Source organism: Elephas maximus, chromosome 13 (assembly GCF_024166365.1).
Source record: "Elephas maximus indicus isolate mEleMax1 chromosome 13, mEleMax1 primary haplotype, whole genome shotgun sequence".
Lineage (NCBI taxonomy): Eukaryota > Metazoa > Chordata > Mammalia > Proboscidea > Elephantidae > Elephas > Elephas maximus.
In genome coordinates this window covers 62,694,564-62,709,901 of record NC_064831.1, presented here as the reverse complement: position 1 = coordinate 62,709,901, position 15,338 = coordinate 62,694,564, and positions in this window count along the sequence as shown.

Below are 15,338 nucleotides of genomic sequence, written 5' to 3'. Positions count from 1 at the left end.
ATCCAAAGCACACCTTGAATAGGAGAGCAGTGGAGTAAATACCCATTCAGAAGGTAGGCCCAGAACTGAGAGTAGGGGTAACGATTGGAGAAAGGAAAAATTACTGTAATGAAATATGAGAAAATTGGATTTACTCTAAAAAGAATGAGCAACAAAAAGTAAGATAGGACAAAGGAAAGAAGGGAGATAGGTAAGCCAAACATTTATGACAAGAAGCTAGAGACCAAGGAACAAATATAGCTGAAGGAGTTTTTTGGTTTTGTTCTTAATTTTTTAGAACGGATTCGTTTAATACACAATTTTAAGTTGCTGTGCTGCCACAGCTTCCTAGAACCTTTAGGAAAGTTGGCTTCACATTAAATTCTTGTTGAGCGATTTTTTTTTTTCCTAGATGAATCTATGTCATCATTTGCTTATTTTTTCCAAGAATGAGCTTATTCATATTTTACCAACTCTGAGAAGCTTCCCCTTAAGCCCCTCGACTGGATTACATGTGCTGTGCCTCTTGTGTGCTATAATAACACTTTAAAACTGTGTTTTACTCTTTACTTTTATTGCCTTTATCCTCCATTACTTGTTAATCTTGGTAACCTTAACATTAGAGTCTAGAACTCAGATATCCAATACTTTGTGATAAAATTTTGATGATAGATGATGCACAGGAATACTGGTATGAAGAAGATTTCTGTGTGTCTTCTGAATATTTGGGTGGTTTATATGAATAAGAGAAAACAGAGGTTATAGGCTTCCAAGCCAATCAAGCACCTAATAACTTCATGGTGTAGGCAAAATTATAACGGAGGTAAAGTTTGCCTTTATCTATCTCCCACATTCATTTCTACTCTTTCAGTATCCCTGCCCTCCAGGTAATCAGCCCCTTCATCCTGCTTAAAAGCTCTCAAAATTCTCCCCCATCTAGACCTTCCTTTTGCAAAGCTTCTTCCTTCTGTCACTATCAAAGCGTCTGCTTGGTTGTATTTGGCTATGTGATTGTCTGATTGATTTAGGTTATCTAAATTAAGGTATGGCTAAGATTTTAACTCTCCCTTAATTTTTCAAACCAAAGAACTGCCTAAACTTGCTGTTTCAAAGGTCACAATCCCTTTTGCACAACCTGTAAAGCCTCACTGTAATTTCCTGAATCTAGATTGCACACTCTGCCTCAGAGAGTCTGGGTCTTTTTGCCTTTGCCTTTTTCCTTCTTAAAAAAAAAAAGAAGAAAAAGTTTTTAAAAAGTGAGTATCACCTAAAGTTTTGATGGGTAGTCTAAGTTAAAAGAAAAAAAGTAAGCAATTTTGCAAAAGTAGCCTTGGAAGTAGAGAACTGGATTTAATTACTCTGACTGGACTGTATTGCCTCCTAAAATAACCTAGGGTTGTATGGGCCAACAGGAATGACTTCTCTATTGTGCTATCATTTAAAGCCATAAAAAGTTAGCTCTAGAAGGAATGTTTACTGGTCAATGAAGGATCTTAGGCCCAAGAAAGTTCAATCTTTGCCAAAAGTCCACCTAAGTAGTTAGGAGGTTGAGGGCCAAAAGTGAGAAAACTGAGTTTCCAAGTGAAATGCTCTTTCCATTCTGATGAGCGTTGCATTGTGTGATCTTGAGTATCTGCAAAAGCTTGGTGGCCTGAGCTCCCTATCTATAGCCAGGCTTTCCCAGTCATAGCGCACAACACTGATATTTTAGGAAACTTGCTTTAATTATTTTTCATCACTTTGTGATTCTTACCTTGTTGGTGCCTTTGGCCTAAACCATGCAAATGACTTCCCTTCATTCGTTATATCAACTTCTTGATATAATGAGTGAGGCACACTCTGGGGAGGGTTCACCAGAGTCCTTGTATCATCATCTCAGAATTACCATCCTCACTCAAACCCACAAAACATCTTCAACTCTGAACAGAAACCTTTCTTTGCCAGGCCTTTTTTTAAAAAGTGCCTCTGTCCTCCACTACCTTATAAAAATATAATTAATTTCTTGTCCTGTCATCATCATTTTCCTCAGCTGAATCTCTGTCCTCACCATCCCTGTTGTCAGTCATTTTCTTTTTCTTACCCTCAAGGCTATTGGTCAGCATATCACTAGTTGGATTTCCCATTGTCTCTGCCTCTCCTGTGTCAACTGGTTCTATCTCAGTAACTGGCCATGCCTGCATCACTGACACATTCCTTATACTGAGGCATTCCTTATCTCTGGCTCAGTCTGGGTCTTTGACTCAGCCTGGGTGTCTGGTTCAGCCTGAGTTTCTAGCACTGTTGAAATCTCTGGCTCTGTCTGTGTTCCTGCCTATGTCTGCTCATTTTAGGCTGAGTCCCTGGTGGTACCACTGGCCTTAACTGCCTTTCTGATGCCTGATTCACCCATGGAGTAATATCTATACTTGTCTCAGTTAGACCCAATCCCACTGTAGCTATAGATCCTATCCTTTTCCTTGTTATAGGGATCACAAGTAGATCATCTGAAATAGGAACCCAAGAACTTATGTGATTGGGTCCAGAGATGAACCCTAGAGAAAAAGAAAAGATCAAAGTCATCATTGTGGATTAGTAATAGATAAAATCTCAAGGCAACGAACGCCCCTGAACAGTAGGACTGGTTTAATTATAATGGAATTTGATGAACAATATTTATGTGAATATCCTGTTCATTATCTCTGGGGGCCTGGGGTTCAAAACAACACTGACCTCAGCCTTTCTGTAATATAGTAATTCCCAGGGAGTATAGGAAAAAAACAGAAGAGTTTCTCTTTACAGTTTTAGCTCATCATGTTTTAAATTTATATTTTTTATTAGATTTTACAATTTAATGAATATAATTAGTACATGTAAATATTTTATATACAAACATACCTTTTTTGGAATGCTTGCTAAAAAATGTCATATTAATAAGATACATGGTAAAAAGATTTGAAGACCAATGTTGTAATTAATTAATAAAAATAAGTATGTGGCTTAGAAGGATCAAAAAGCAGTATTATACAGGCAAAACTCCTACCCTTTTGCTCTGTGGTGGCGTAGTGGTTAAGTGCTATGGCTGCTAACCAAAGGGTCGGCAGTTCAAATCCTCCAGGTGCTCTTTGGAAACTCTATGGGGCAGTTCTACTCTGTCATATAGGGTTGCTACGAGTCGGAATCAGCTTGATGGCACTAGGTTTGGTTTTTTGGTTTTATATCAGCAATATTACAGAGGAATATATGTTAAAGCTTTATTTTGGAGATTGATTTGGGAGTTTAAATTAAATTTTTCTCATAAAGGTTGAAAGGCTATTTGTTATGGAAAAAGAGAAGAATTTAGGAATTGTCTTCTGGAAGGACAGAAGAAGTGTGAATAGCTTAGTTATATCTTTGTCTTCCTCCTCTACTTTCTAAATCTTGATCCTTTCTGTGCACAGTCAGGTATAATATTATAGAAAAAATATCTTGGATGAATAAGGAGTATTTGTTACTGAGGGTATTCTCTGATATGGAAATGACTCTTGATAGAGATCTTCAAAATTGTGAAATTCATGTATACAAAACAAACCACAGAAAGGAAGGAAGGGAGGAAGAGAGAACTTTCCACCACTTAGAATTGCCTTTTCTGTATCTTCACTATATAAAAGGAGCGCAACTCACCAGCTATCATGTAGAAGATATTGCCCCACCAATTAAGGTAGTAGACTAATAGAAAATGGGGTTTCAAGATGTCCCTACTGTACAATTTCACTTGCAACGGGAACAAAATGAGGCAGAGGAGTAGGCAGGTACCTGAGATCAGAATGGAAGCTGTCACTACCCATTATAACCCTCCTTCTACCATCTCTCCCACCCCACCCTCCTCCCTATCTTTGTACTTCCTTGTTACCTTCAGCCATCTCAATTATGCCATGGAGGCCTATTTCACGGTAGTAGTTATGGGAAGACCCATTTGTTGCAATTAATCAAGATGGGAGAGAGAAGGGCTTCTGCCTTGACTGGAATAAGATTATCAAGGTAGGTCCTATACATAAGACAGAAGAATTAGCCATCTAGGTACATGGTGATTTTCTGGGCACCAGGATGGCCTCCGGCCTATATCTCTATACATCAGTTAGAGAATGTTTCCATTGGGTTAAACATAATCTCTTCAGGGTCCTCCCTTTTAGAGACAATATCCCTGTAAGGAGTGAAAGTTTATCAAAAGCTTTCTTCCTTTGGGGAAGAGACAAGGGTCCTATGATAACAGTATACATTAGAAATGGGAACTTGGTAAAAGAAGAGGAAAATGGTACAGAAAGGGAAGCAATAGAAGGACTCCAGGGACAAACTTTTCCAACCTCATTATGTTGTGCCTGAGATGAAACAGAATATGGGTATGCTCAGATCTATGCAGGTTTTGTCTCTTGGCCCTTTGGCAAAAGAGATGCTGAGCCAGATAGTAATACTGAGTATGGTGAGGGCAGAGATGAGGAAGAAGGCCCTGGAGTATTGGAGGTAGTCTGCCAGGGGAAGAGAAGAAAGGAGAGGCTTGGCTGGAGCAGAGGTGACTTGCCCCTAAGGAAGGCTAGGCAGAGTCTAGGGAACGGAGTAAGGGATAAAGAAAGATGAAATCAGGGCTTATTTTACATGTAATGGAGTCAAAGTAAATCATCACCAAGTGGGTGGCTTCACAGCTACCAGTAGGATCCTGTTCCCATCTCTTCATTGACATATGGAATTCCTTTAACAAGGAAAGAAATAATTTATTCTACAATGAGAGAAAAGCTGAAATTACAGCTATTATCATGAGAGGTAACTCAAGGTATAACATGACGTAGTGCTCATAAACCAAAAAAAATCAAACCAAACCTGTTGCCATTGAGTCAATTCCAACTCATAGACCCTATAGGACAGAGTAGAATTGCCCTATAGGGTTTCCAAGGAGCGCCTGGTGGATTTATACTGCCGACCTGCTGGTTTGCAGCCATAGCTCTTAACCACTAGGCCACCAGGGTTTCAGCAGCTCTCATACTAACGTGTAAATGACTCACATTTCATTTTCTGAGAGAAGTTGTGAATGCAAAGGTAAGGAAATCACCGAGTGGTCATTAGAAGTTTATATCTAATAATTAAGGGGCTGTGGAGTCTAGTCAAGACAAACTTGGGCAAAGTTACCGTGTTTGGGACAGCAGTCCTTACATGCTTGTGAATCAGGGGAGAAAAGAATGGGCAGGGTTGTGGGAAGGAGGGACAGAGAGTGGCGAGCTGTTGGGAATCTGAGCAAATCTTCCAAAAAAGGGGCTCCAGGATTTGGAAAGCACTCACAGGGTAGCTTTGGTGTATGGCTCCAGCAGAGCTCATAGTGACACACAGTCCAGAGCCCCATCGAGAGCGTCATCCTGTCCTTCGAGACCAACTGCACCTAGTTGAAATGGGACAAGCAGAGCAGCAGGACAAAGATGAAGCCAAAGCGGCCAACACAGAACATGCGAAGGTAGCTTCAGGTCTGCTCCAGGAGCTGCTGCTGGTAGGGTGGCATAGTATAGAACCGGTGCATGTGGTAGGGGCGAATTGGCTGTGGTGGGGAAGGCAGGAGGACACCATGAAAGGATTCTCATCTCAGGCAGCTCAATCTCCACTCACAAAAAAGGCAAGCCCCGAGTCCTGTACTGGAGGGACTCCCTCCCCTTCCACATTTCAGTGTCTTTTTCTCGTTGCTCCAAAGCCTCCCACACGTTCCTATTTTTTTGTATTAACATTTATTCTTGAGATCCCTTTTTCACTCCATCCTCCCCTAGTTTAAAAAAAGTGACCCTTGACATGTGCCATATTACATACACAACCTGCCTCCCCAAAAAGGATCCCATTGCTACCTAGCCCACAAAAGGCTTCCTCACACTGCATGTTGGGTCGCCCAGTATATTGACATTATAAGATGTGTGAAAGATCCTGGCATTTCCTTCCCTCGTTTCCAACCTAGTTTCTGGCTTACTACCCTTCTTAACTGCCATGGAACCCAACTTGCTTTGACTTATAACACCCTTTCCTGTCCCTCCCCCACCCCGGTGGGCAGAACCAACAAGAGTTAAAGCACATAACAAGGATATAGTGTCTCTGTCTCACTTGCTAAAAAAAAAAAAGCTAGATCTGGTCAAATCCCTGTTTCTAGCCCAGATCTCTGCTGAGCTCCTAACCCCTATATCAAGCCGCCTGCCAAACATCTATACCCAAATTTCCTTCAGACACATCACACCCAGGATACCTTTAAGAAATGTACTCACCCTCTTTCTCTCCAGGATATTCTGCAGCCCTGTCCTGTGCCCTTATCTCCCACCAGTCAATCACAACGCGTCCTGCCAATTCTCCCTTTAATGTTCTCATCTTGTATTTCGGTTCCCACTTTGTTAGAGCATGTATTTGTCATCTCTGTCCTGGATTACTGCAACAGCTTTTTCACTGGGTCTCCCTGCTGCGAGGCTTACTCTCCTTCCATTTATTCTCACAAAGTTACCAAGGTTGATCCCCCTAAAATGCAAATCTGATTATATCTGTCCTCTGCTTAAAATCAGAGGCTTGCTCCCCATTGCCATGAGATAAACCCCCAACTTGTTAGCATAAATCTGTAAGGCACTATAGAATCTGGTTTCTACTCACTTACCCAGCCTCATTCAATCATTCAGTGCCTACCTGTGCCAGATGTGTTAGGTACCAAGGGTAGGAGGATACACTGGATATCTTCCCTGTGTCCCTCCAGAATCACTGTCCACATTTCTTCTAGGAAGCTGACTGGTATGGACTGCATCAGTGGGTTCCCTTGCCATCCAGTTCTGGTTGGTTTGGCCAATGGCAGTTACCAACAGAAGATCAGAGGTCCCAAGGAGAGTGAGATGAGTGTGTTTATTCACTGGATCTCTCCTTACCAGATCACTATGGTTATCTGTGTCCTTTTACCTAAAATAGAGCCCCTGAGAGGCAGCCTTCTCTGTAAAGCTATTCTTTTCTGTTCTGGTAACTGCTCCCTTAAGTGATCAGGCCTAGGGACAGTAGTAACTCTGCCCACTGATAGTTCCTCAAAATCCTTTTCAGTTCAAGGGGACTTTGTAAATAGTCCCTTAACTCTCCCAGATTAACCACTTTGAGTAAGCCATCTATTTCCTGCACCTTATTGTCACGGGACATAAAGCCTAGTTAACATCCAGGCTCATTCTCTCCCTCCTTCTCTACCTGTACTCCAAAAACTATGGTTCTTGCGTTTTCCTAAGCCTACCTTGCTCCTCCGTTTACACATGGTGTTCCCCTGTATCTATCACACTTTCCACCTCATTTTTCTATGGGTTAATGCTTCTCAGGATGCATCTTCGTCTTACCTTCTTCAGGAAGCCTTCTCTGAATCCAACCCTTAATCCCAAACTTTGTGCTCCTACAGCACTTTGTTCTTATCCTTTCATAACCTTTATTGCATAGTACTGTAATTTGTCTGCCTGTACCTCCTTGTGATCTATCCTTCGGCAGTGAGGATATATCCCATTCGGCAGTGTATATGCAACATCTGACAGAGCTAGGAAAGGCTTCTCTCTAAACAGGTCCAACTCTCTGGGGAACTAACATCCTATTGTAAGTAGCCCTCAGCAAATAGCCAAGCCCTGCCCCTGGTGGGGGAGGCATAATCTGAAGCATAGGTTTTATACTGTTTCCCATTTTCTCTGAAGGATTAAACTCCAGTTGACCACAGTGGTAGCTACCTTAAAAATGCAGCCTTTATTGGCTGCCTTTCCCCCCCGCCCTTCTCACTTCCCCACTTCCCCATTCCTCTTTCCTACCTTGTATGCAGCCCTACATCCTGAAATGGAAACAAAAGTATGATATGGAAGAAGTATGGATTCCAGCTGGGGCATCAATGTCACCTCCTCCCAAAATTCTGTTTGTACTTTCCAAATAGCCTACTTTCATTTGAATCTTTGTCTACAGTTGACTTCTGAAAGAACTCAAACTAAGACAGGTGGCACACTGGACACTCAACTAAAGAGGCAGAACCTACTGCTTGCTCAAAACTCAATCTCAACACACCTGAAGGAGATGACAAACTTTCAAAAGACGCCATAGTCTTGTGGGATAACTCGGTCAATTGGCATAATATAGTCCATAAAGTTTATGTTCTACACCCTAGTCTGGTGAGTAGCATCTGGGGTCTTAAAAGCTTGCAAGTGGCTATCTAAGATACAACTATTGGTCTCTAGGCATCTGGAGCAAAAGAAAAAGAAGGAAACCCAAGATTCAGAGACAGAACTGGTCTACTGGACTAGTTATCTACGTGAACCACAGCCTTCTCTACCCTGAGACAAGAAGAAATAGACGTGCCTGGCTACCACTATCATACATTCTGATTAGGATGACAACAGTTGAATCCTGATAAAAAGGGAGAAAAATGCGGAAGAGCACTTCAAATTCTCAAAAAATCCAGACTTACGAGACTCACTGACACAGGAGGAATCCCCAAGACTATTTGTCCAGGGATATTCTTTAAGCCTTGAGCCAAAATTATGCCCTCAAGTCCCATTTTAGCTAAATAGCAGGTTAGCTCGTAAAGTAATGAGTATTACCCTTGAGTATTTTGCTCTTTTAAAAAATCATCTATATGAGACCAAGTGGTCAACAAGTACCCTAAAGCATAGATGAGAAGGGTGGGGGGATGTGAGTCTAGGTAAATGGGAACAGAACAACTAGAATGGAAATGGTGAGAATGTTACAATGTGAAGAATGTAACCAATGTCACTGAATAATCTGTGTAGAAACTGTTGAATGGGAACCTGTTTTGCTGTATATACTTTCACTGAAAATACAATAAAATATTAAAAAAAAAAAATCCCAAGATAAATAGTATGATGGATCCTCAAGATACCTCCAGTATAAAGAACATATGAACATAGGAGAAGGTAATTCCAGGTGGAGGCAACCTGCATCTGGCCATTCTGCCAGCATATGCTCCATTATCACATATAAAAAACTAAATAATTGCTAACTAAACAATTCAAGGCAACAAAAGCTGTCATGTCAAGGATTAGTCATACTACTTCTTCCTTTTTGTTAGGAAATAATTTCAAACTTAAATAAGATTTCAAGAACAGTACAAAGAACATTCCATACCCTTTACTTAGATTCATTTACTTTTAGCATTTTGCTTCATTCACTTTAATGTTTACTCTCTTGCTTTACATGAGGTTCTTTTATAAGGACTCTTTGACTTCTAATTTTACCACCAGCTCATGGATTACAATACCCTCCTTCAATTATTCTGTGAGACACTAGGCTGGCACCCATTTAGTTCCTGGTAACAGTCTCCAATTCAGAATTGACGCTAATATTTGAATATGTATTTATTTTACTGAAGTTTTTCCAAGACTTTCTACTTCTGATCCTTTCATTAGCTATGTTTTGTTTTTGCATGTATCTATTGCCAGTTTAAGAAGCTGCTTGTTCATTTGATTGGAGGTGGGATTCACTATACCTTGTTATCAGCTTCTGACTGACTACATTTATAGCAAACCCAATTACAACTGTATCTTTGAACACTGGCCTTGCCCTTTGGGATCACCAATAGTTTAATGGCTTTAGTACAGATGCACTAATTAATTTAATTCAACAAATATTTATTATGCATTTATGTATGCTAGGCACTTTTCTGGTCACGGGACATACAACAGTGAACAAAACTGACAAAATCCTTGCTCTCCTGAAGCTTATATTCTAGAGGGATATATCAGTTAGGTATTGCTACAACAATCCTGCACAACAAACACTTCCTAAAGAATTGAGAACAATGATCCAATTTATCATTAGGGTGGGTGGGAGACAGATAGTAAATATATTTCAAATATATAAAGTAAGTTAAGGGCATAGGAGTACTCTTTTAGATAAGGTGGTCAGGGAAGCCTTGCCTGAAAAGGTGACATTTGAGCAGAGTCCTGAGGGAAGTAAGGAGCAAGATTAGTGGATTCTTGGACCAAAAGCATTCTGTGTAGAGATAGCAGTGAATGGAAAGGTCCCAAGATGGTAGCTTGCTAGAAGGAATCAAGGAACTGCAAGGAAGCCAGTGAGGCTGGAGCAGAATAAGGAAGAGGGAAAGCAGTTCAGTGATGAAACCCACTCTTCAGTTGATGGACATTTAAGTTGTTTCTAATTTTTCACTGTAACAACAATATGCTGACTATCCTTATACATGCCTCGTATGCATATGATAAAATTTTTCTTCAGAGTTAATATCTAGAGGTACAATTACTGAGTCATAGGGTATACATATCTTCCAGTTTACTAAGTATTAACAAATTGCTCTCCAAAGTGTTTTTTTTAACCAATTTACACTCCACTAGCAGTGTATAAAATTTCCTGTTTGCAGTTAATAATGTCAGACTTTTTAATATAATAATAATTTTATTATAGCATTTAACTCTACATTTTATTATAATATTAAAACTTATCACAAAATTTATTGTAATTGTAATGTTTTATCTGATTGGTTTAAAGTCAGGAAAGGTGTGCATCAACGTTGTATCCTTTCACCGTGCCTATTCAATCTGTATGCTGAGCAAATAATCTGAGAAGCTGGACTATATGAAGAAGAATGGGGCATCAGGATTGGAGCAAGACTCATTAACAACCATGTTCTGCAGATGACACAACCTTGCTTGCTGAGAGTGAAAAGGACTTAAAGCACTAATGAAGATCAAAGACCACAGCCTTCAGTATGGATTGCACCTCAACATAAAGAAAACAAAAATCCTCGCAACTGGACCAATGAGCAACATCATGATAAATGGAGAAAAGATTGAAGTTGTCAAGGGTTTCATTTTACTTGGGTCCACAATCAATACCCACGGAAGCAGCAGTCAAGAAATCAAATGACGCGTTGCATTGGGTAAATCTGCTGTAAAGGACCTCTTTAAAGCGTTGAAAAGCAAAGATGTCACCTTGAAGACTAAGGTGTGCCTGACCCAAGCCATGGTATTTTCAATCGCATCATATGCATGTGAAAGCTGGACAACGAATAAGGAAGCCCGAAGAATAATTGACGACTTTGAATTGTGGTGTTGGCAAAGAATATTGAATATAACATCGACTGCCAACATAATGAACAAATCTGTTTTGGAAGAAGTGCAACCAAAACGCTCCTTAGAAGCAAGGATGGTGAGACTGCATCTTACATACTTGGACATGTTGTCAGGAGGGATCAGCCCCTGGGGAAGAGACATCATGCTTGGCAGAGTACAGGGTCAGGGAAAAGAGGAAGACCCTCAACGAGATGGATTGACACAGTGGCTGCAACAATGAGCTCAAGCATAACAACAATTATAAGGGTGGCTCAGGACCGGGCAGTGTTTCGTTCTGTTGTGCAGAGAGTCGCTATGAGTTGGAACTGACTCGATGGCACCTAACAACAACGTTTTATCTCAAAGCCATAAAACTGTTTTTACATTTGACTATACATTATACTTTTTGCTTTCAAAAGTATTTATCTTATTTTATTTTGCAAAATCTCAAACCCCTTTACCTATACTTATCAACTGTTAACATTTTGATACATCCATCCATCTTTCTCTCTCTCTGTCTCCATATAGTTTTTTTCCTTTTTGCCAAGATATCTGAAAGTAGGGTGTAGACATCATGATACTTCACCTTTAAATATTTTAGCGTATCTCCCAAGATCAAGGACATTCTCTCACACATCCAGAACATCATTACCTCACCTAAAAAAAAAAAAAACTTACTAATTCAATAACATCCTCCAACATACTTTCTATACTCAAATCTCCCCAGGTGCGAAAAAAGTTCTCTGTATCTTTTTTTAATCCAGAATCAATGCATTGGAGTTGACTGCTACATATCTTTAGTCTCCTTCAGTCTAGAACAATCCTGTCACATCCCTCTGTTCTTCAGGATACTGGATCCTTTGAATTTTCTGGGCCAGTTGTCTTGCAGAATGTCCCATACTCTGGATTCCTGTGACTCTTCTACCTTTAGATTCAACATTTCTAGGGAAAACACCACAGAGGTGATGGTATATATCTCCCACTGCATCACATCAAGAGGCACATGATGGTTAAGCTGTTCTAATATCAGTGATGTCAACTTTAACCACTTAGTTAAGACTGTAATTGCCAAATCTTTCCATTGTAAGGGTACATTTCTCCTTTGTAATTAATACATATTGAGAGGAGTGATAATTTTTTATCCTGTTTCCCAATAACCTTTACTCATTTGTTTTAGTTTCTACTGATGATCCTTGCCTTAATTGTATTAGGGTTATAAAATAATGATTTTCAATTTCACTCCTTTTGTATTTTCTGACATTCTCTTATACAGAAAAGCTGCCTTCCTCCATTTTTCACCTTTCACTATTTCTCTTTTGTTGAGAGTCACTACCGACTCTTGGATTATTTTTTTTAATCAATTTGTTATAATCTATTATTGTCACGCTCAAAGTGCCTCCAAATCAGCCATTTGGTCTTGTATACTTGATTAAGAAGCACGTTTCTCACATGTGTGATTGTCTTATAGTTATGTCTGATCTTCTGCTGAAAGATGAACTTCAAGAGTGGCTTCAATTCTGAGTTAGCAGGGTGTCCAGGTGCCATAGTCTCGGGGCTTCATCCAGTCTCTGTCAGACCAGTAAGTCTGGTCTTTTTTTCTGTAAATTTGAATTTTGTTCTACATTTTTCTCCTACCCTGTCCAGAGCCCTTTATTGTGATCCCTATCAGAGCAGTTGGTGGTGGTAGCCAGGCACCATCTAGTTCTTCTGGGCTCAAGCTGGTAGAGGCCGTGCTTCATGTGGTCCGTTAGTCCTTTGGACTAATATTTTCCTTGTGTCTTTGGTTTTCTTCATCCTTCTTTGCTCCGAATATGATGGGACCAATAGGTATATTTTAGATGGCTGCCTGCAAGGTTTTAAGACCCCAGATCCTACTCACCAAAGTAGGATGTGGACCATTTTCTTTATGAACTGTGTTATGCCAATTGACCTAATGTCCCCTGTCAAGTTTTTTTTTTTTTTTAATAAATGTGCTTATGGATTTTTATTTTGTAGCTCCTCCATTGTTGTTAAGTTCTAAATATTTTGTCATTTTCATTGTAATTTCCTTTTTACCCATGAGATTCTTAGGGAGCATTGTTTAGTTTTCAAAAATATAAAGTGTTTTTTATTGTCCTTTTTTTTGTTGTTGTTGAATTCTAATTTAATTTCATTGTGGTCAGAGAACACAGGCTGATTGATAAGACTTTTTAAAATTTATTGAAACTTGTTTAGACATAGTATTTGGTCAATTTTTGCAAATATTTTAGATATATCTGGAAATAAAATATTTTTTCTATTTGTTGAGTGTACTATCTAAATTTTATCCTATCAATTTAGTTTTTTTTTCAACGACTATATTTTTCATTTCCATGATTTCTCACTGGTTCTTTTTTCATTTCAACCTGTTTTTATTTTATTTCTACCTATGTCTTTCATAATTTTTGTTATTTTTATAATCTATGACTTTGTCATATGTCTCTGTGCATCCTAAGCTTTCTTAGGAACCATGGTGATGTAGTGGTTAAGAGTTCAGCTGCTAACCAAAGGGTCAGCAGTTCAAATCCACCAGCTGTTCCTTAGAAACGCTATGGGGTAGTTCTACTCTCTCCTATAGGGTTGCTATGAGTCAGAACCTACTCGACGGCACCTAACAACATCAAGCTTTCTTAAAGTCTTTATCACACTATAAATGAATAGTACCTGAAATGAACTTTATTCTGATTGTTGACTTTGTTGGCTTTCTTCTGAACGTTTCTTTACATGTTGTATAATTTCTACTTGCAGGCACATTTTTTGTTGTTTGCTTTCTTTTGTTTCTTTCTCTCCCTCTATGCTCATTCCACCCTACATGGTAGTTTTGGGTTTTCCTCACTTTGGCTAAATGTCCCAGTCCAGTCCAGAAACAGATCTCATGATACGTATTTCAAATTTCCTGTTCTGTTATGCTGTCATAGAATATCACAGACCTATTTAATGCAATAGGCTGCTTAGTTTAGCAAGGTTATGTTTGCATATTTAGGTCTACATTTCTAAATAAGCCATAGCTCTAGTCAGTGCTTGGCAATAGTTTTCAGTTTCCTTTTATAAGTCCCTAGTTATTTTTTTAGTTTGAGCTAGAGCTGTGAACCTGGACCTAGTTCACATCTTGAAAAGCAATTTTAATCCTTTTACCCCACCAGCAGCTGTCTTCCTGCTCACCTTCACTTACTTTTGGACTTAGAGCCAAATAAGCCTGTGGCTTAGGTCTAATCACAGCTGTGTGCTTTTGTTATTTTTCTGATCTGTGAAAAATGTTTGTCTTGTTTTGAACTGGCTACGCTTCTCTCTCTTTCTCTGTACCTCTGTCTGTCTATCCCTCCCTCCCTCTTACCCTCCCTTCTCTTTCTTTTTCATGATGCAATGTATTTGGAGCAGAGGAGGTAAATCAACAGGTGATTTATTGATTCATCTTGACTGGAAATTTACTTAAACTTTTCTAGGAATTCTGTACTTGCTAGGAATGAGGGAAAGGAGAAAACAGGGAAAGCATTCAGTTCCCAAAGTACCAAAGTGGAAAAGTTTATTATAATTACTACCTATTCTCCCTTAATAGCCAGAGCCCTTATTGTTACTTTCTTAGTATCTAGCATCCTCCACCCTCACCCCAACCTGCTTCCTTTTCCTTACTCCAGTTAAAACTTCTGTTCCCTGAAGAGTCATCAGTATTCAGCTCCCTGCAATTTAGTCATATAAAGTATCCAAACTAAATTGTAAATAAACCTATGAACCCAATAAGTCTTTAGCCAATATGTGGGCATATTTTTTGTGTGAGTAGTGGTGCAGGGGAGATGGCTTCAGCTTCATGCCTATTATTACAACCAGACAAAGCCCCAGGAAAAGTCTGAAGAGCTTCCTAAATGAAAGTTGTCCAGCTGAAATAAGGAGTCATGTCATTCTGCCATAACTAAGATCTTCTGCTAGGATGAAGGGCCATCGTGGAGAACAGTGTTTTCAAGGCAGGGTCAGAATGAGACACACACATATATGTGTATGTTTGTGTGTGTCTCTCTGAGTGTGGATGCACACATGCATGCACTACTGAGCTCCTACCCAAGGGGATAAAACCAGAAGTATTCACCTGACGGCTTCCAGTTACCACCTGGAAATGTTTGGCAATTACTGATCAAGGACCATAATTGCTCCATGATTGTTATTTTTGTTTTCTATAAAGATTACCAGTAAATATCTAAATTAAACTAAAAGAGCCCAAGGGCCTATTTTTAAGAGCACCAAGGAGTGAAGCTGGACACTATAGTCTATTCCACTGGCAGGCCTGTGGAATAGACCAACAGA